We start from the raw sequence: 18,735 nt of genomic DNA on the forward strand, positions 1-18,735 counted from the left end.
GCGCGCGGGCGGCAGGAAGGGCGGGGGCCGATTTCCCCCTCAGGGTGTTGTTGCCAGTCCCCACCTCAGCGGTCCTTGGACCCGTGGACGAGGTGGACGGACAGCGCACGAGACAGACGGACACGTGCAGGGTCGGGCGGACGAGAGCACAAGCCGGGTCTCCTGGCCGTTCCTCCCGGCTGGACGCGCCCGGGCCGCCGCGGGCCGCGCGCGCCGATGCCCGGCTGAGTCACGGCCCGGGCAGCTCGCGGGTGGGAAGGGGCGGAGGGAACGCGGGTGGGAAGGGGCGGAGGGAGCGCGGCCGGCGGGAGGACGGGGCGTTCGGCTGGGCCCGGCCACAGGTAACCCGGAGGCTCTCGCCGCCCGCGGCGCCCAGAGCGCTTTGTGACCAGATGCGAAGCCCAGCGGAGGGCGCGAGCCAGATGCGGGGCGACAGCTGACTTGCTGCGAGGAGGCAGGGAGGCGCGGAGCCCGCGGGTGGTCCCTACGCGGTTGATCCCTGCGCGGTTGACGTCTCCTCCGCCGGCTCCTGGGCGCCGCAAGGTAAAAACTACAGCCCCTTTCGTATCCTGTACCCCATCTTTCGCCCCTGCCCTTCTGCTCTTTGTTCCCCTAAGAGACCTGACTGCTGCTCCAGAGGGCAAGACCGGGAGGTGGGCGAGAGTTTAGGGGCTTCAGAAACTGAAGAGCTGTGGCCCCAGGGGCGAGGTCGAAACTAGAATGGGGCTTTTCGTTTTAGGGGGTTGCTTCTGACAGCCACCTGTGTGACTCAGGAGAGGGGCGCTGGGGTGGGCGATGGTGTATGACTGTTATGGCCCAGCAAGTTTCAAGGCTGTGATCTGAGTTAGCCTTTACAAAAGTGATCCGGTCACCCTGACGGAGGGTGATGTGGCCAGCAAGGTTCGAGCCAGCAGTTTCCTTGTTCCCTTCCTTGCTTTATATCTGTATTACGTGAGGCCCCTTGCAAGGGGCAGGTGTTTCTGTGAGGGTCTGAATTCTTAATTTCTGGCAAATATACAGGGCTTGTTGTGACCTATCGTTTTCAATCTTACCTTATCTCTCTGCTGGGGCTCTGTGGAGGACATCTGTCTTATTAGGTGAAGCAGATTATAACCAGAGGTCGGGCAATCTGGCTACGACTGTTACTGACCCAATAATTAAAGCACGAACGAAAGGATTTTCACAGACTATCTACAATGCAGAATTTACTCCAAAGTACGGGTTCCCATTTCATACCTTTTATGTTTTAAAAGAGCCATTTACTAATTTGGCAGTTGGAGAGAGTTCTTGTGGCTCATGCATGAATAGTTCTGCCCAGTGTGTTTTACTTCATCACAGTTTTATGTTCAAAGGAGCCCTGGGGCAGAATGAAATATTGTCAACTCTCTTAGGCAAAATAATCAGGATACTTTAATTGCCAAGTTAAGACGGTCGGTGAATATGAGAGGATTGTAAAAACTGACGTTGGAGAGAATATAGACTATCTGGACCCTCTCCTGAATTTTAAGAACACTGTTCACATTTTGTAGAGTTGGGTGGAGGTTTATTTTGTCATTTCCATCAGGCAGACACATGCACATTGCCATGCAAATGGATTCAGAAAAACATTTTCCTTTACAGCTAAACTATTATAGCTGACTAATGAATTTTTTCTGCATGAAGATGATCTGAAAATGATGTACATCGTATTTCTCTGTGCCTCTGGGACATAAATTGTGCTTTTATGTAAAGTGTAAGTGGTGCTTGGATTATTTACAGGTACATAGTTTTTCTTTCTAGCTCCAAGCTTATTGGGCTTTGTTTTAACATGTAAACTTCCATAATGGAACAGAAAGTGAGGTGCTTTGGTTCCAATTGTAGACTGCAAGTCTGTGGTGTATTCAGTGTTCATTCTTTTTGAATTGCTGAATAATACAAGTAAAATTTACATCACTCATAAATTTTTGTAGTACCAAAAATGTGGCTGATTGCCTATAAAATTTACTGGTGTTTTAAAAATTTTGTTCAGGTTTCAAACTTAACAGCGCATAAACCTATAGTTATTAACCTAAATATATTTTGATTTTAACATAATGGAATTTATGACATTTAGAAGATCTGCTGACTACTGGTTTTTCAAATATTGCTTTATTCTTAATACATCACAGTAGAGGTTTACATTAGATGTACTTTCCATGACTTCAGAATTAGTGGTTGAGGTTTATCTGAATGATAAATATGTATAAGATTAACCATAGCCAGTTAGTATGAAAGTTCATAACTAATATTTTCATGACTTTTAAACCTACAATAAAAGAAAAATGACACTTTTCTAAGCAGCAGAAAAACCCTTATCTTATAAATCCCTTTTAAGACTATGACCCACTATAATCTTGAAATTCTTTAACATTTGTTCCAAGGAGAATTAGACTAAGAAATACATTTCAAAAATCAATTTCCTTAGCTGTTGGTTAAAGAAGAAAAAAAATAGTCCAAAATAGCATTAGTCTGATTTTCCTTTTGCACATCTATATGATAGCCTCAAATAAACTTTTTCTCAAATGTGGTCATCTCAAAACAAAGTGAATAACTCAAAAGAGCTAACATTCTCTTAGGACACACACCTTTCTCTAAGTGGCTGCACTAGTGCGTATGGTGACACACCCATGATGAGTACACAGTTCCCTACAAATTCAGAGCACCTCCCATCTCTCTGCCCCCTTCCTCCTCATCTCTTCCCCTGGGTTTGGTCAGAGCTGCTTCCAAGCTTTCTGTGCCCCCATTTCTTCCCTCTAATTTCATGTTTTCTTCACTGCCATTAGGCTCACCAGAATCATCTATGCTTTCCTTTCCCATCATCCCCAATATTTTTCTTGAGCTGCTATGATTGTTCATGGGACACTGAATTTCCTAATTGTGCTACCTTAAGGGGAGAATATATGCAGAAACTCAAGTGCCAGGGAGTTTACCTCACTGGTGTATGTTGAAACTGGTGTCTTTGACTCTGAGCCCTCAGGGCAGAGTTTCTTCATGGGCTTTGCTCAGTGCAAAATAAATAGTCACCTCTTAGTAATAAATGATAGATATACTGACTAATGTCAATTCAGGATCACTTTGATTCCCTGTTCTTAACAGAGTTGCTGCCAGGCCCACATTTGCTTCAGCAAAAATAGCTAAGAACTGTAGGTTAAACATCATATGTGTCTGGTACTAGAGGAACATTTTTAGAGAGGAAGAAGTGAAATATCTGCCCTTGAAGAATTAGATATTCAGATAAATAAATCTCATGCAAAATGGAATCAAGGTCCGTAATTGTTAAGCGGACATTACAAGAGAGTGACAACCTTGGAAACCATCCCACTTGCTATTAAATAATAGAAATTTTTTTAAAATCAAAAGATTAGAACTTAACTCTTAAAATTTTGAAGCTGCTTCTGAGTATATCATCTTTCTGATACTACAACAACCTTACAGAATAGGCAAGGCTGATTTCACTATCTTAACCTCCCCATGTTATAGACAGGGAACCTGTGCATGAGCCTAGCCCCCATGCTGTCTCAACAGCACCACAGCCTCTGCCCAGCCATCAAGGAAGGTTAACTCTTTGAAGCATTTTGCACTGAGGCATACATTGGGATCCTTAGGTTAGTGATAAATGATGACTGTAACATTTCTAGTCTTGGAAGTTTTTCTCACCTTCTGTTTCTCCAGTTCTCTTTTTCTCTCTTTCTCTTTTTGTAGTAAAGCATACCAAGAAAAAGCTCCATTCATATGTGTGGGGCATTCTCCTATTATCAGATTAAGAGCTGTGAGTAATTTTGTAATCTACCCTTCTATCAGAAAGCCCATTCTCAGATATCTCTTCAGCTGTGTTTAACAGTTTAGTATATTCCCCTTGGGATTTGTTTCAATAAAAACATCCAGTAAAATCTGACTACTTTGCTTTTCAAGGGACAAAATGAAGAATGTGTTTTTATAAGATGTAAAATATAATTGAGAGAAAAATCACACGTGTGGCATTTGTAACAGGAGGTGTGAGCACAGTGAAATTAAAAAAAAAAATGTGAACTGGCTGATTGCATACCCAAGTATACATGTTTCTCCTGTGATTGTATAAATTTGTGCAAGTATGTTTATACAGGTTACTCCTGTTGTTTTAAATTTCTATGATAAATTATGTAGCTATAGGGCAAATAGAAATTATATAAGAATTTATGAGCCATATAGATTATATAATGGTCCATAAGATTTGAAAAGTATTTCTTCTAATATAACAAAGGATTATTAGGAAATTTGGCCCAAGCAATTATGAAAAATGGTCAGAGAATCACAGGTTCTAGTGAAAGCCACATTCCTGTACTCTAAGAATGTGACTGAGGATTTAGCCGTTCAGGATAATTTGTTATGCACCTACCAGGCATGATTCTAGACTCTGGCAATGCAGCAGAGAATAAAACAGACAAAAGTCTCTGGCCTCATGATGCTCTGTTCTATAATGAGGAAGGCAAACAGTAAATAAAACACATAAATAAGATGTATGTGAAGTGGTAATGAGAGCTATAAGGAAGCATAAAGTGGAAAGAGGAGTAGTGACTGTCAAGGCTAAGAGGGAATGGGCTGGTGACTGAAAAATTCAGTAGTGGGGTCAGAGAAGGCCTTAATTCAAAGGTGGCCTTTGAGCTAGAACCTGACGGAGGTGAAAGAATAAGGCAGAGCTTCTCCTTCGCATTCCTTGGGAGTGTCATTCTCATTTTTTTATCTCTGGAATTGTGCAATGCACAGCCTGCACAACTGTACGTGGAGTCCCTGGTCTTTATGGGAAGTACCTGGACAGCGCCTGCCATACTTCATTACAGTCTCAAAGGTGAAGATGAAGGAGAGGCCCACATCCCTTGGTTTGAGGGCAATGAAAGAAAAGAACCGTGGTATTTTCTTGCGTTTACCTGGTCCCATCCCCACACCCCATCCTTGATCAGGGATATTGCTCCATTCGGACAATTTTCCTTCTTATTTTCTACACAGTGACCCTGACCCAGTGGAATTTGATGAGACTAATACCCATAGCTTTGTCACAGATCCCTTTCGTAGTATAAATCTGGAGACAGCAAAGGCAATTGCTGATGGTTTACAGCTTCTGTCTGCTGTGTACTTCTTTCTTGCCTTCTCTCTCTCTCCTTCCTTTTCCCTTTCCAGTGTTAAACCATTGTGTTGGATTTTCTTCTTCTTTTCTTTCTTCCCCCTATGCCTTGTCTGTATCCTGTATGAAGATTTGCAAACAGGTAACCTAAATGAGTAAAACTAACCAAAAACTGGGACCAAAAACCTGCTCAGAAAAATTCCTACCTAAGAGGGAGCAGCCACTGCTTGGCATCATCAGAGTTGCCGTGAGGCTCAGTGAGTGGCATGGGCCCATGTGGTGGTGTCTTTCAGCTTTTCAGAAGCTAGAAATCTCTCAATTTTAACATGTTGACTCAGCATCTTTAAAATTGTTTAAGCTAGAGAGACAAAATGTTTGCAGGCCAGATTTACAATCTTGGCCACAACTATACCTGCCAAGTGGTCCCCTGTTTCACCTGCAGGTGCTGTTTAATTCAGCAGCATGCACAGCCAAAGAGCCCCAGGACTGCTTCTGAAGAGTATTTTATCTTTTAGAGTTCTCAGCCTTTTTTCCTCATTGGAAAATTAGCTTAGCAACTAAGAAAAAAAGATATTTTCTAATCCATCATCTATCGGCACATACTTGTTTTCCTAAACTCATCAACCCACATGCTTTCTGTCAAACTATGTATATTTCTAAACTATAAGAGTAATGTAGTCATTTCATTCTTAAACTGCAGCAATAATTTCCTGAAATCTAAATTCATCATAACTTTATATGTAGATTTCCTATTTCATTTCCAGGTTCTCATTCAGAATAAACTCTCTGTTTAGAATACTGGTGCTTTCTCTGTTTTGTTTTGATTTTTAAGACCTGCCTGGACTTCACCAGTTGTTATTCCTCCACCACTGAAATTCAAAACGTGCACTGTGTTGGTTTTGAGTACCCTTTAAAAGCCATTAGATCAGTGTTGCAGTCTATTTTTCCAAAGGAATAAAAGCTCACAGGTTGTGCACTAACTTGTTTCCTTTAATCCTAAAAACTTGGTGAAATACCCAGGCTAGTGGCCTTCCGGAAAGCCATTGTGTTAGAACGGAAGATCATGTACTGTATTTCTTCCTACTATTTTAAATGCAAATATAATAATATGTCATGAAACAGTGCACATATTAAGATCAGTGGCCTTTTCCTGTTTTCAAATGATCTCTTGTTCTCTGATAGCTGGAAATCTGAACCTAGCACCTAGACTCTCAGGTCCAATTTTAAAGTTGTATGTAAAAAAAAAAAAAATTGACTTGGAGGAATTAAAATGTACTCCAATTGTTCGATAAGACCATGGGATGTTTCTGGTTTTTAATATTTTATTGAAAATATCAAGAAGAGCATTCAGAGCTAGAGACCTTTGAAATAATGTAGTCTTCACAAATGAGAGAAGTGGAGTAAATTTGTTTATCAGAAGGCAGGTTGTCTCCTTTGAGGCCTAATCATGTGGGAAAGTAAAACCCAGCCAAGTTTTAGGTCCATAAGACAACTCAAACTATCTTTAAAAATAAATTTTGGCTTTTTTGGGACTATTGTGTGTTTAGACCAACATTTTACCTCTTAAAATTTAAACCTAGGGGTCTTTTAAAGGAAATTTAATCCATGTGTTTTTGATTCACTAAATCCTAAATCATTACCCATAAACTGTATGTCTTTCTAAGCTCTTTGATGTCTAAGAAATCTTTGAAACCATGTAAGGCCCCTTTTGTTCCAGAAAAATAGGAAGTTGGTTTTTGTTAAGGGTCAGTAAACAGCATCTTCAAAAATCTGAGTTAGGTCTGAAATCCTGCAACCATAACAAAATGGATGTTTGAATGAGTACTAATGCATTTTTCTGATGCAATGCGAAAAATGTAAGTACTTTTAAGGACCTTGCTCACTATTGGTATTCCATTGTAATCCTTACTAACCCCAAGGAAATTATTTTGGAACAACTCCTCTTTCTATTACAATATAAAGTCCAAATGTTTATCATTTTATCCTGGCACACAGTAGGTACTCAGTAAATATTTTGTTAAATGTTAAATGAATGACTTCTTCTGCCCAGAACCTTCCAGCTAATGTCAATCTTTTTATTCAGTATCAATATCCATCTGTCATGTCTTGGAATGAGATCTATTCTGAGTCAGTGACCTGGTTCAACAAATTTTAAAAATAAGCCATCTAACTAAATATATGACATTTATTGAAATTCATTCTGTACCATGACGCAACAGCCTTGCAAAGAGTGCTGAAAATAGGAAGGAATTTCTAGGCTAATTTGATTAAATATTCAGTTGTTACCATATGCTTTCTGAAAATTGATTTTTTTTCCCTTTTACTGTTCCTGCCATCCTTCCTCCCACCTTGACATGCTTACTGATTGAAAGCTTTGCACAGAAAAGGGCAGCTCATTTGTATCTATAAGCAAGAGCAGCAAGTTCAAACAGGCTTGGAAAACATAATGCTATAATCATAAGTTGCCATAATATAGGAGGGGAGAGAGGGGTACTCAACAATAATAGTGGTGTTGGGTTTTGCTCCAAATTACATAGATGACACATCTTTGAACTCTATTGTGTGGGGGAAAAAAACACCTTCTTACTGTAGTTAGATTTCCTGTTTGTGAGTGTGTATTTTCTGGTAACTAGACTTCCCATATAGACTTGAAATAAATATGTAGCTTTAAGTGCAATTGAAATCCACATGATTAGAGTACTGAAGGCTATGGAGACAGCAACTCCTTCTCTCTAAAAGAAAGAAAGTAGTATTTAGAAGGCATAGTACTGAAGCATGGTACTACCATTTTGTCCCCAGAAAACCTTTCCTGATCAAAAGTGTGTTGTTTCTTTATGACATTGAGGTGCCAGAATTTGTCAATTTTTTATATGTTGGTGGGAACAAAAAGGAAAATTGTGCTATTATGGTCTTGAAATGGAGGTTTTCTTAGGTGAATCTGAAAGTTTGCTGAATACATATATTATCATTAAAACTTGTTTTGAAATGTAATTGTAGATAGCACTGTATAAGGAGTAACTTATTTATGTAGTTTTCACATGCTTAATTTCAATTTCAATGGTTGACCAAACCATCAGTAATAATTATATATCCATGTGTTTGTACACATTTACATTTAGAGGATTTTTTAAACTCTAATTAAAAGGTCTCACAGCTTGATAAATGAGCAGTCAAATGCCTCTGTATTTGTACATTTGGAAAAATGTAATTCAATTTAAGACATTTTTGTGATAACTCTCATGCTACAAGTATAGGAAATAGTTAATGAAGGAGAAGACCTGCAGGTTTTACCAGGGTAATGGGTCAGCAAGGTTAAAGGAATGGAGAGGTGGGTGGGTACGCTTAAGGGTCATGGATTTGGGTGCATTGCAAGTCATGAAGAGAGTGTCCCATTAGGAATCAGGCTGCCACTTTCCAAATAGGAAAAAGGCTGGTCAAAACTGAGTGGGGAATCAAGGGAAGCTCACAGGAAAATGGTAGGCACATGATAAGCAAAGTCGAAGCTTCCTCCAACTCTGTCACAGGTGGTTTGATTCTGGGAGAAACTAGGCTATCATCTACCCATTTCTAAATCAGCACTCTTAGTCTATCCTACCCTTAGCTACCAGTAAGAATAGCAGGAATATGTAGCAGAAAAAGAGGGACTTCTATTCTGAGTGTCAGAGGCATGTCCTATGCACTCTTTTAGCTACTCAAAAACACTGTAAATGAAATTCTGTGTTCTCAGAAGGAATCAGAGTATTAAAAGAAAAACCCAGCTAACAAATGTTTTATACCATTTTCATGACTAAAATTTTCTAGCGTATCAGGGCATTATAATGCATTTGTTACTGTTGGGATCAAAAGTTATGGCCCTTAAAACTGTATCAATAATTATTTTCCATTGGGATATCATCTGCAGTGTATGTATATTAGCTTTTCTTGTGGATATTATCTTGAGACCATTTCTTTGGGTCTCGATTGTACAGAGTTAATGCTTTAGTGTGCGTAAGAATTGTACTTCTCATGTTCTAAACTTATACAGTAGTCTAAAGAGTTAAGGAAAGCTTATATCAGGGCCTGCCTTCACTTCCTGTCTTTTTGCTACCCTGAGAGTCTCAGGTGAGCAGCTGTCATCTGATTCTGGCCTCACATTCAGGCAGCTCCTGCTGAAGGGCACACTGTCCAAAGTGAGCTCGCGGCCTGACCACTCTCTAGTTAAGATAAAGACAGCAGACAAATAGAATCATTTAGGGCCTGTGTGAAACTTTGGACCTAAAATATTACCCTAGCTGTTTTTTTTTTAACTGAGAGTAAAAGTGTACAGTAAATTTTTTAAGTTCTATTGAATTATATAAAGAAGCAATCAAAGCAAAGGTTGTTGACAGAAGAAAGCTTTCTCCTAACAGAAATGAATATGCATTTTGGACTTTTTAAAGTTCACTTTCTGTCATGTCAAAATTAAGATACTTCTAAATTTTATTTCAGTCTCACTAACACACATTTGGATTGTTCATTGAAATTTGTACGTCAAGGTCCAATGACTTTAAACATTCTTATAGTCTTCAAATAGCTTACCAAAAAGTTGTTCTTTAAATCACCAGAAAAGTGCAGATAAAACCCCAGACAGTTTCATTAATGATAATGAAAGGTGACAGCTCTTGAATCTATGTCATAACTTGATTAATTGCTTTCCAAATGTTATTAAAGATTCTAAATGAATAACAAGACTTGTATTTAGGATCAAGTCTCCCTCACAATTCCTAAATGGGTTTTAATTTTCAGACTTAGATAATTATTATATCTGATTCATTTCTTTAACATCTTTAGACTGTTGGTCTTATTGAAAAGAGAACAGAGTATCTGTTTCAATATGTTTTTCTTTTCCCTGAAGTTATTCCTTACAGATTTCAATAATAATGGTTTTGAAATAAAAATAATCAAATGCTGGCATTTCCTCTTAATAAACGTTCATAGATCTGATGAATTAATAAACATTACAAAGAATTCACTACAGAGGTTATGATTATGGGACCATTTAATTCCCAAATCTGCCATGCTGACTGTTTAGATACTCAATGAAAATGAGCATTGTGCATTAGGATAAGTATTATCTCAAGAGAACTTTTATTCTTGTTTTGGTCATTGCCCATTTTGGCCAATTCATAGCACCTGCTTCTCTTACCAGCAAATCTGTTTACTTGTCCCTAGTCTCATTTTTACCCTTTCCCACCACAATTATTACAAACTTCCACTATTCCCTCAAGCTCTTGAATCTCATTGGCTCCCCTTCTTCTCAGTGTAGTATCTTCCCTCATAGTTTAGAGAGCAAACAGAAGCCTGAATAGTTTTCTCTGTCACCCGTTATTACTTCCTTGCTTCTCTGTCAAATGATGAAATGGTCTTTTCAACCTATGGTCTTGATCCCATTCTTCCCCACGTCTTCCAGCACCTTGCTCCATCTATCCCACCTTCCCTACCAACCCTTCTCATCTTTAAAATCTCCATTGCCTTTTTTCATTCAGCCCTTACTCAACTCGCTGCTTCTAGAAAGAAGCACACACCCTAAGAAGATCCTTAATATACAGTTACCTTAAGTATTCACTCCTATTTCTGCCTTTTACTTTAAATAAAGAATTCTTGAAAATCACTATCCCATTTTTTCTACTATCATTCATTCTTTAACTTATTCAACTCAAGCAGTCTCTTCCCCACTCCCAAGAAAATATCCTCACTCTAATCACTGGAAACCTCATTGCCAAACCTGACAGACACTTCTGTTATCCCACTTGACCCCTCTATGAGATTTGACACTATACATCTTGCTTTTCCTTTCTTGAAATTTCTCAAGCTTCTGAAATACCACTCAAACCTTTCCTTCAGCCTTTAGATAGAAAGTTTAGATTCTGGTCTTTAGGGTTCCATCTGAATCCCTCCTTTCTCTTACTGAACATGCCTATGGGTGATCTCATTTACCTCCATGACTTCAAATACACCGATGGATTAGTGGTTCACCAATTGCTATCTCTAACTCCCTCTTCTCTCTAAACCACTGTGCCCATGTTGTTAGTCACCTTAAAGACACTGCCACTTGAATGACCAACAGACACTCAGTTATTAACTGAACTATTATTTTTGCCCCAAAACTCTTCTCTGCCTATTTTCCTTACCTTTGTTTATTACACCCAAGGTAGACATTTTTTAGCCATCTTTGATTTCTCAGTCTCCTCAATGGTCAGTATTGATGTTGCATCGTTGTCACATAAATTTCTAATCTAGTCCTTTCTTTCTGTTATATCCATACTGCCAGAGTTTTTATTCAGGATCATTCTTTCATGTATTAATTCATTCCATTATCTATTCTTCAACAAATTCTTACCAAGTGCCATGTAATGGCAGTATGCCAGGGGCTAAAGATGGAGCTTATAGTCTAGTGGGAGGTATGAATAAGTAAATTACAACACAACATTATAAAGTCCAGATAAGGGGGAGGCAGGTTTGATGTATGAGCACATGGGAGAGTTCCTAATCCCTTCCTAGAAGGCAAGAGAAGCATTGGAGAAGGCTTCCTAGAAGAAATGTTCCCTAAGATGAGACTTAAAGGGAGAGTAAGGTTAACCAGGTGAAGGTGAGGGCAGAGGTGTTCCATAAAGAGGGATCTATGTGCTGAAACCCAGAGTGGAAGAACACATGGCTTGCTTCAACAACTCAAAGAAGGACAGGGTGGCTGGAGCCTAGATTTCTAGGGAGGAGATGGCAAGTGGCAAGGCTGGAGAATTAGGCAGAAGCCAAATCATGCATGGCTTTTAAGCTGTGCTAAGGAGTTGAACTGTTTTTAAACATAAAAATAACATAATCAGATTGTCTTTTTAAAAAGATATCTCTGTTACGTTGGGGAATGGATGATCAGGGACAAGAATGGAGAGGGAAGACCAGGTAGGAAGCTGTTGTAATAATCCAGGTAAGAAGTGATACTGCCCTGGGGATGGATGCAGGTGGACATATTTAAAACACCTGTAGGTGGGAGTCAAGCATGATGTCTTGGAAATGTGGGAAATTTTAGGCACCAAGATAGGATATGGAATGGGAGAACAAGTTTCATGGGAGTAGACGGAGGTGCCAGAAGGTATACCCAACTGCTCCTTCTTGGTCACCCTGCTCTCCCCAGCCTGTTGGCGTCAGTGAGCCCTAGCACACGGTTCTCCTCTCTTCATTCCCTACACTCCTTTCCTTGGTGGTTTCATCCAATCTCATGGCTTTCATACCACTGATATGCAGACAACTTCCTAATTTAATTCTCTAGTCCAGACCTTTCTCGCCAACTCCAGGACTCAAATATCCAACTGCAAACTAAACATCTCCATTTAGATGTCTAAAAACTACGTCAAACATGAACAAAACTACTGATCTTCACGCATCCCTGCCAAACTTGCTCCACCCTCCAGCTCCTTTGTAACTGGCAGAACCATTCTCCCTGTTACAAAAGCCAAAATCCTTGGCATATTCTTGACTCCTTTTTTTCCTCACACACCTCATCTCCAAATCCATCTGCAAATCCTTTTAGCTGCATTCAAAATATAACCAGAATTCAGCCACCTCTCATCACTTATTCCTTCCTCTTGGCCTAGGCCACTGCCATCACTTACCTGCACTATTAACAGCAGCCTCCCAACTCCCAACCAGCCTCACTTCTCCATTTTAGCCCTATCCCACCCCCCTGCCACCAGCAACCTTCTCCCACACCCACTCAAGGTGATTCCATTCAAACATAATCACTCCCTTGCTCAACACTCTGCAGTGGCTTCATATTTCACTCTAATAAAGGCCCAGGTCTCACAGTGGCCTACAAGGCCCTGCCTGATCCCATTCTTTGTCTTCTCTGATCTCATCTTCTAGTCACCGAGGTCCAGGCTTACTGGCCCCTTTGCTGTGCTTCAGACACACCAGGCATAGCTGTATTTAGATGGCTAAGTCCTCTCTTCCTCCAACTCTTTACTTAAAAGGCACCTTCCCAGTTTTTCTTTTTTTTTTTTTTTAACATCTTTATTGGAGTATAATTGCTTTACAATGGTGTGTTAGTTTCTGCTTTATAACAAAGTGAATCAGTTATACATATACATATGTCCACATATCTCTTCCCTCTTGCGTCTCCCTCCCTCCCACCCTCCCTATCCCACCCCTCTAGGTGGTCACAAAGCACCGAGCTGATCTCCCTGTGCTATGCGACTGTTCCCACTAGCTATCTATTTTACATTTGGTAGTATATATATATATGTCCATGCCACTCTCTCACTTTGTCCCAGCTTACCCTTCCCCCTCCCCGTATCCTCAAGTCCATTCTCTAGTAGGTCTGTGTCTTTATTCCTGTCTTGCCCCTAGGTTCTTTATGACCTTTTTTTTTTTTTTTTTAAGATTCCATATATATGTGTTAGCATACAGTATTTGTTTTTCTCTTTCTGACTTACTTCACTCTGTATGACAGACTCTAGGTCCATCCACCTCACTACAAATAACTCAATTTCGTTTCTTTTTATAGCTGAGTAATATTCCATTGTATATATGTGCCACGTCTTCTTTGTCCATTCATCTGTTGATGGACACTTAGGTTGCTTCCATGTCCTGGCTATTGTAAATAGTGCTGCAATGAACATTCTGGTACATGAATCTTTTTGAATTATGGTTATCTCAGGGTATATGCCCAGTAGTGGGATTGCTGGGTCGTATGGTAGTTCTATTTTTAGTTTTTTAAGGAACCTCCAAACTGTTCTCCATAGTGGCTGTATCAATTTACATTCCCAACAACAGTGCAGGAGGGTTCCCTTTTCTCCACACCCTCTCCAGCATTTATTGTTTGTAGATTTTTTGATGATGGCCATTCTGACCGGTGTGAGATGATATCTCATTGTAGTTTCGATTTGCATTTCTCTAATGGTTAATGATGTTGAGCATTCTTTCATGTGTTTGATGGCAATCTGTCTATCTTCTTTGGAGAAATGTCTATTTAAGTCTTCTGCCCATTTTTGGATTGGGTTGTTTGTTTTGATATTGAGCTGTATGAGCTGCTTGTAAATTTTGGAGATTAATCCTTTGTCAGTTGCTTCATTTGCAAATATTTTCTCCCATTCTGAGGGTTGTCTTTTTGTCTTGTTTATGGTTTCCTTTGCTGTGCAAAAGCTTTTAAGTTTCATTAGGTCCCATTTGTTTACTTTTGTTTTTATTTCCATTTCTCTAGGAGGTGGGGCAAAACGGATCTTGCTGTGATTTATGTCATAGAGTGTTCTGCCTATGTTTTCCTCTAAGAGTTTTATAGTGTCTGGCCTTACATTTAGGTCTTTAATCCATTTTGAGTTTATTTTTGTGTATGGTGTTAGGGAGTGTTCTAATTTCATTCTTTTACATGTAGCTGTCCAGTTTTCCCTGCACCACTTATTTTTTTTTGTTTGTTTGTTTTTGTTTTTGTTTTTGTTTTTTTAAATTTAATTTTTATACAGCAGGTTCTTATTAGTCATCAATTTTATACACATCAGTGTATACATGTCAATCCCAATCGCCCAATTCATCACACCACCACCACCACACCCCCGCCGCTTTCCCCCCTTGGTGTCCATATGTTTGTTCTCTACATCTGTGTTTCCATTTCTGCCCTGCAAACCGGTTCATCTGTACCATTTTTCTAGGTTCCACATATATGCGTTAATATACGATATTTGTTTTTCTTGCACCACTTATTGAAGAGGCTGTCTTTTCTCCACTTTATATTCTTGCCTCCTTTATCAAAGATAAGGTGACCATATGTGCGTGGGTTTATCGCTGGGCTTTCTATCCTGTTCCATTGATCTATATTTCCATTTTTGTGCCAGTAGCATACTGTCTTGATTACTGTAGCTTTGTAGTATAGTCTGAAGTCAGGGAGCCTGATTCCTCCAGCTCCATTTTTCTTTCTGAAGATTGCTTTGGCTATTCGGGGTCTTCTGTGTTTCCATACCAATTGTGAAATTTTTTGATCTACTTCTGTGAAAAATGCCAGTGGTAGTTTTTGTTTTTGTTTTTGTTTTTTAAATTTTTATTTATTTATTTTTTTGTTTGTTTTTGGCTGTGTTGGGTCTTCGTTTCTGTGCGAGGGCTTTCTCTAGTTGCGGCGAGCGGGGGCCACTCTTCATCGCGGTGTGCGGGCCTCTCACTGTCGTGACCTCTCCTGTTGCGAGGCACAAGCTCCAGGCGCGCAGGCTCAGTAGTTGTGGCTCATGGGCCTAGTTGCTCCGCGGCACATGGGATCTTCCCAGACCAGGGCTCGAACCCGTGTCCCCTGCATTGGCAGGCAGACTCTCAACCGCTGCGCCACCAGGAAAGCCCCAGTGGTAGTTTGATAGGAATTGCATTGAATCTATAGATTGCTTTGGGTAGTATAGTCATTTTAACAGTGTTGATTGTTCCAATCCAAGAACATGGTATATCTCTCCATCTATTTGTATCATCTTTAATTTCTTTCATCAGTGTCTTATAATTTTCTGCATACCAGTCTCTTGTCTCCTTAGGTAGGTTTATTCCTAGATATTTTATTCTTTTTGTTGCAGTGGTAAATGGGAGTGTTTTCTTAATTTCACTTTCAGATTTTTCATCATTAGTGTATAGGAATGCAAGAGATTTCTGTGAATTAATTTTGTATCCTGCTACTTTACCAAATTCATTGACTAGCTCTAGTAGTTTTCTGGTAGCATCTTTAGGATTCTCTATGTATAGTATCATGTCATCTGCAAACAGTGACAGCTTTACTTCTTTTCTGATTTGGATTCCTTTTATTTCTTTTTCTTCTCTGATTGCTGTGGCTAAAACTTCCAAAATTATGGTGAATAATAGTGGTGAGAGTGGGCAACCTTGTCTTGTTCCTGATCTTAGTGGAAATGGTTTCAGTTTTTCACCATTGAGGACAATGTTGGCTGTGGGTTTGCCATATATGGCCTTTATTATGTTGAGGAAAGTTCCCTCTATGCCTACTTTCGGGAGGGTTTTTATCATAAATGGGTGTTGAATTTTGTCGAAAGCTTTTTCTGCATCTATTGAGATGATCATATGGTTTTTCTCCTTCAATTTGTTAATATGGTGTATCACATTCATTGATTTGCGTGTATTGAAGAATCCTTGCATTCCTGGGATAAACCCCACTTGATCATGGTGTATGATCCTTTTAATGTGCTGTTGGATTCTGTTTGCTAGTATTTTGTTGAGGATTTTTGCATCTATGTTCATCAGTGATATTGGCCTGTAGTTTTCTTTGTGACATCTTTGTCTGGTTTTGGTATCAGGGTGATGGTGGCCTCGTAGAATGAGTTTGGGACTGTTCCTCCCTCTACTATATTTTGGAAGACTTTGAGAAGGATAGATGTAAGCTCGTCTCTAAATGTTTGATAGGATTCGCCTGTGAAGCCACCTGGTCCTGGGCTTTTGTTTGTTGGAAGAGTTTTAATCACAGTTTCAATTTCAGTGCTTTTGATTAGTCTGTTCATATTTTCTATTTCTTCCTGGTTCAGTCTCAGATGGTTGTGCATTTCTAAGAATTTGTCCATTTCTTCCAGGTTGTCCATTTTATTGGCATATAGTTGCTTGTAGTAATGTCTCATGATCCTTTGTATTTCTGCAGTGTCAGTTGTTACTTCTCCTTTTTCATTTCTAATTCTGTTGATTTGAGTCTTCTCCCTTTTTTTCTTGATGAGTCTGGCTAATGGTTTATCAATTTTGTTTATCTTCTCAAAAAACCAGCTTTTAGTTTTATTGATCTTTGCTATTGTTTTCTTCATTTCTTTTTCATTTATTTCTGATCTGATCTTTATGATTTCTTTCCTTCTGTTAAATTTGGAGTTTTTTTGTTCTTCCTTCTCTAATTGCTTTAGGTGTAAGGTTAGGTTGTTTATTTGAGATGTTTCTTGTTTCTTAAGGTAGGATTGTATGGCTATAAACTTCCCTCTTAGAACTGCTTTTGCTGCATCCCATAGGTTTTGGGTCGTCGTGTTTTCATTGTCATTTGTTTCTAGGTTTTTTTTGATTTCCTCTTTGATTTCTTCAGTGATCTCTTGGTTATTAAGTAGTGTATTGTTTAGCCTCCATGTGTTTGTATTTTTTACAGATGTTTTCCTCTAATTGATATCTAGTCTCATAGCATTGTGGTCGGAAAAGATACTTGATACGATTTCAATTTTCTTAAATTTACCAAGGCTTGATTTGTGACCCAAGGTATGATCTATCCTGGAGAATGTTCCATGAGCACTTGAGAAGAATGTGTATTCTGTTGTTTTTGGATGGAATGTGCTATAAATATCAATTAAGTCCATCTTGTTTAATGTATCATTTAAAGCTTGTGTTTCCTTATTTATTTTCATTTTAGATGATCGGTCCATTGGTGAAAGTGGGGTGTTAAAGTCCCCTACTATGATTGTGTTACTGTCGATTTCCCCTTTTATGGCTGTTAGTATTTGCCTTGTGTATTGTGGTGCTCCTATGTTGGCTGCATAAATATTTACAATTGTTATATCTTCTTCTTGGATTGATCCCTTGATCATTATGTAGTGTCCTTCTTTGTCTCTTGTAATAGTCTTTGTTTTACAGTCTATTTTGTCGGACATAAGAATTGCTACTCCAGCTTTCTTTTGATTTGCATTTGCATGGAATATCTTTTTCCATCCTCTCACTTTCAGTCTGTATGTGTCCCTAGGTCTGAAGTGGGTCTCTTGTAGACAGCATATATACGGGTCTTGTTTTTGTATCCATTCAGCCAGTCTATGTCTTTTGGTTGGAGCATTTAATCCATTTACATTTAAGGTAATTATCGATAAGTATGTTCCTATTACCATCTTCTTAATTGTTTTGGGTTTGTTATTGTAGGTCTTTTCCTTCTCTTGTGTTTCCTGCCTAGAGAAGTTCCTTTAGCATTTGTTGTAAAGCTGGTTTGGTGGTGCTGAATTCTCTTAGCTTTTTCTTGTCTGTAAAGGTTTTAATTTCTCCATCAAATCTGAATGAGATCCTTGCTGGGTAGAGTAATCTTGGTTGTAGGTTTTTCTCCTTCATCACTTTAAGTATATCCTGCCACTCCCTTCTGGCTTGCAGAGTTTCTGCTGAAAGATCAGCTGGTAACCTTATGGGGATTCCATTGTGTGTTATTTGTTTTTCCCTTGCTGCTTTTAATATTTTTTCTTTGTATTTAATTTTTGATAAGTTTGGTTAATATGTGTCTTGGCGTGTTTCGCCTTGGATGTATCCTGTATGGGACTCTCTGTGCTTCCTGGACTTGATTAACTATTTCCTTTCCCATATTAGGGAAGTTTTCAACTATAATCTCTTCAAATATTTTCTCAGTCCCTTTCTTTTTCTCTTCTTCTTCTGGGATCCCTATAATTCGAATGTTGGTGCGTTTAATGTTGTCCCAGAGGTCTCTGAGACTGTCCTCAATTCTTTTCATTCTTTTTTCTTTATTCTGCTTTGCAGTAGTTATTTCCATTATTTTATCTTCCAGGTCACTTATCCGTTCTTCTGCCTCAGTTATTCTGCTATTGATCCCTTCTAGAGAATTTTTAATTTCATTTATTGTGTTGTTCATCACTGTTTGTTTGCTATTTAGTTCTTCTAGGTCCTTGTTAAACGTTTCTTGT

General features: G+C 39.1%; 1 protein-coding gene across 2 annotated transcripts in view; it reads left to right on the top strand.

The window, feature by feature from the left end:
* The first annotated feature begins 295 nt into the window (after positions 1–295).
* Positions 296–18,735, top strand: part of MET (MET proto-oncogene, receptor tyrosine kinase) — a 124,796-nt gene continuing 106,356 nt past the window's right edge. For both annotated transcript variants that reach the window (XM_061198672.1, XM_061198673.1), the window contains exon 1: positions 296–543. The gene's annotated coding sequence lies outside the window, so the exon portion shown is untranslated. The remainder of the gene's footprint in view (positions 544–18,735) is intronic.

This window comes from Eubalaena glacialis, chromosome 8 (assembly GCF_028564815.1).
Source record: "Eubalaena glacialis isolate mEubGla1 chromosome 8, mEubGla1.1.hap2.+ XY, whole genome shotgun sequence".
NCBI lineage: Eukaryota > Metazoa > Chordata > Mammalia > Artiodactyla > Balaenidae > Eubalaena > Eubalaena glacialis.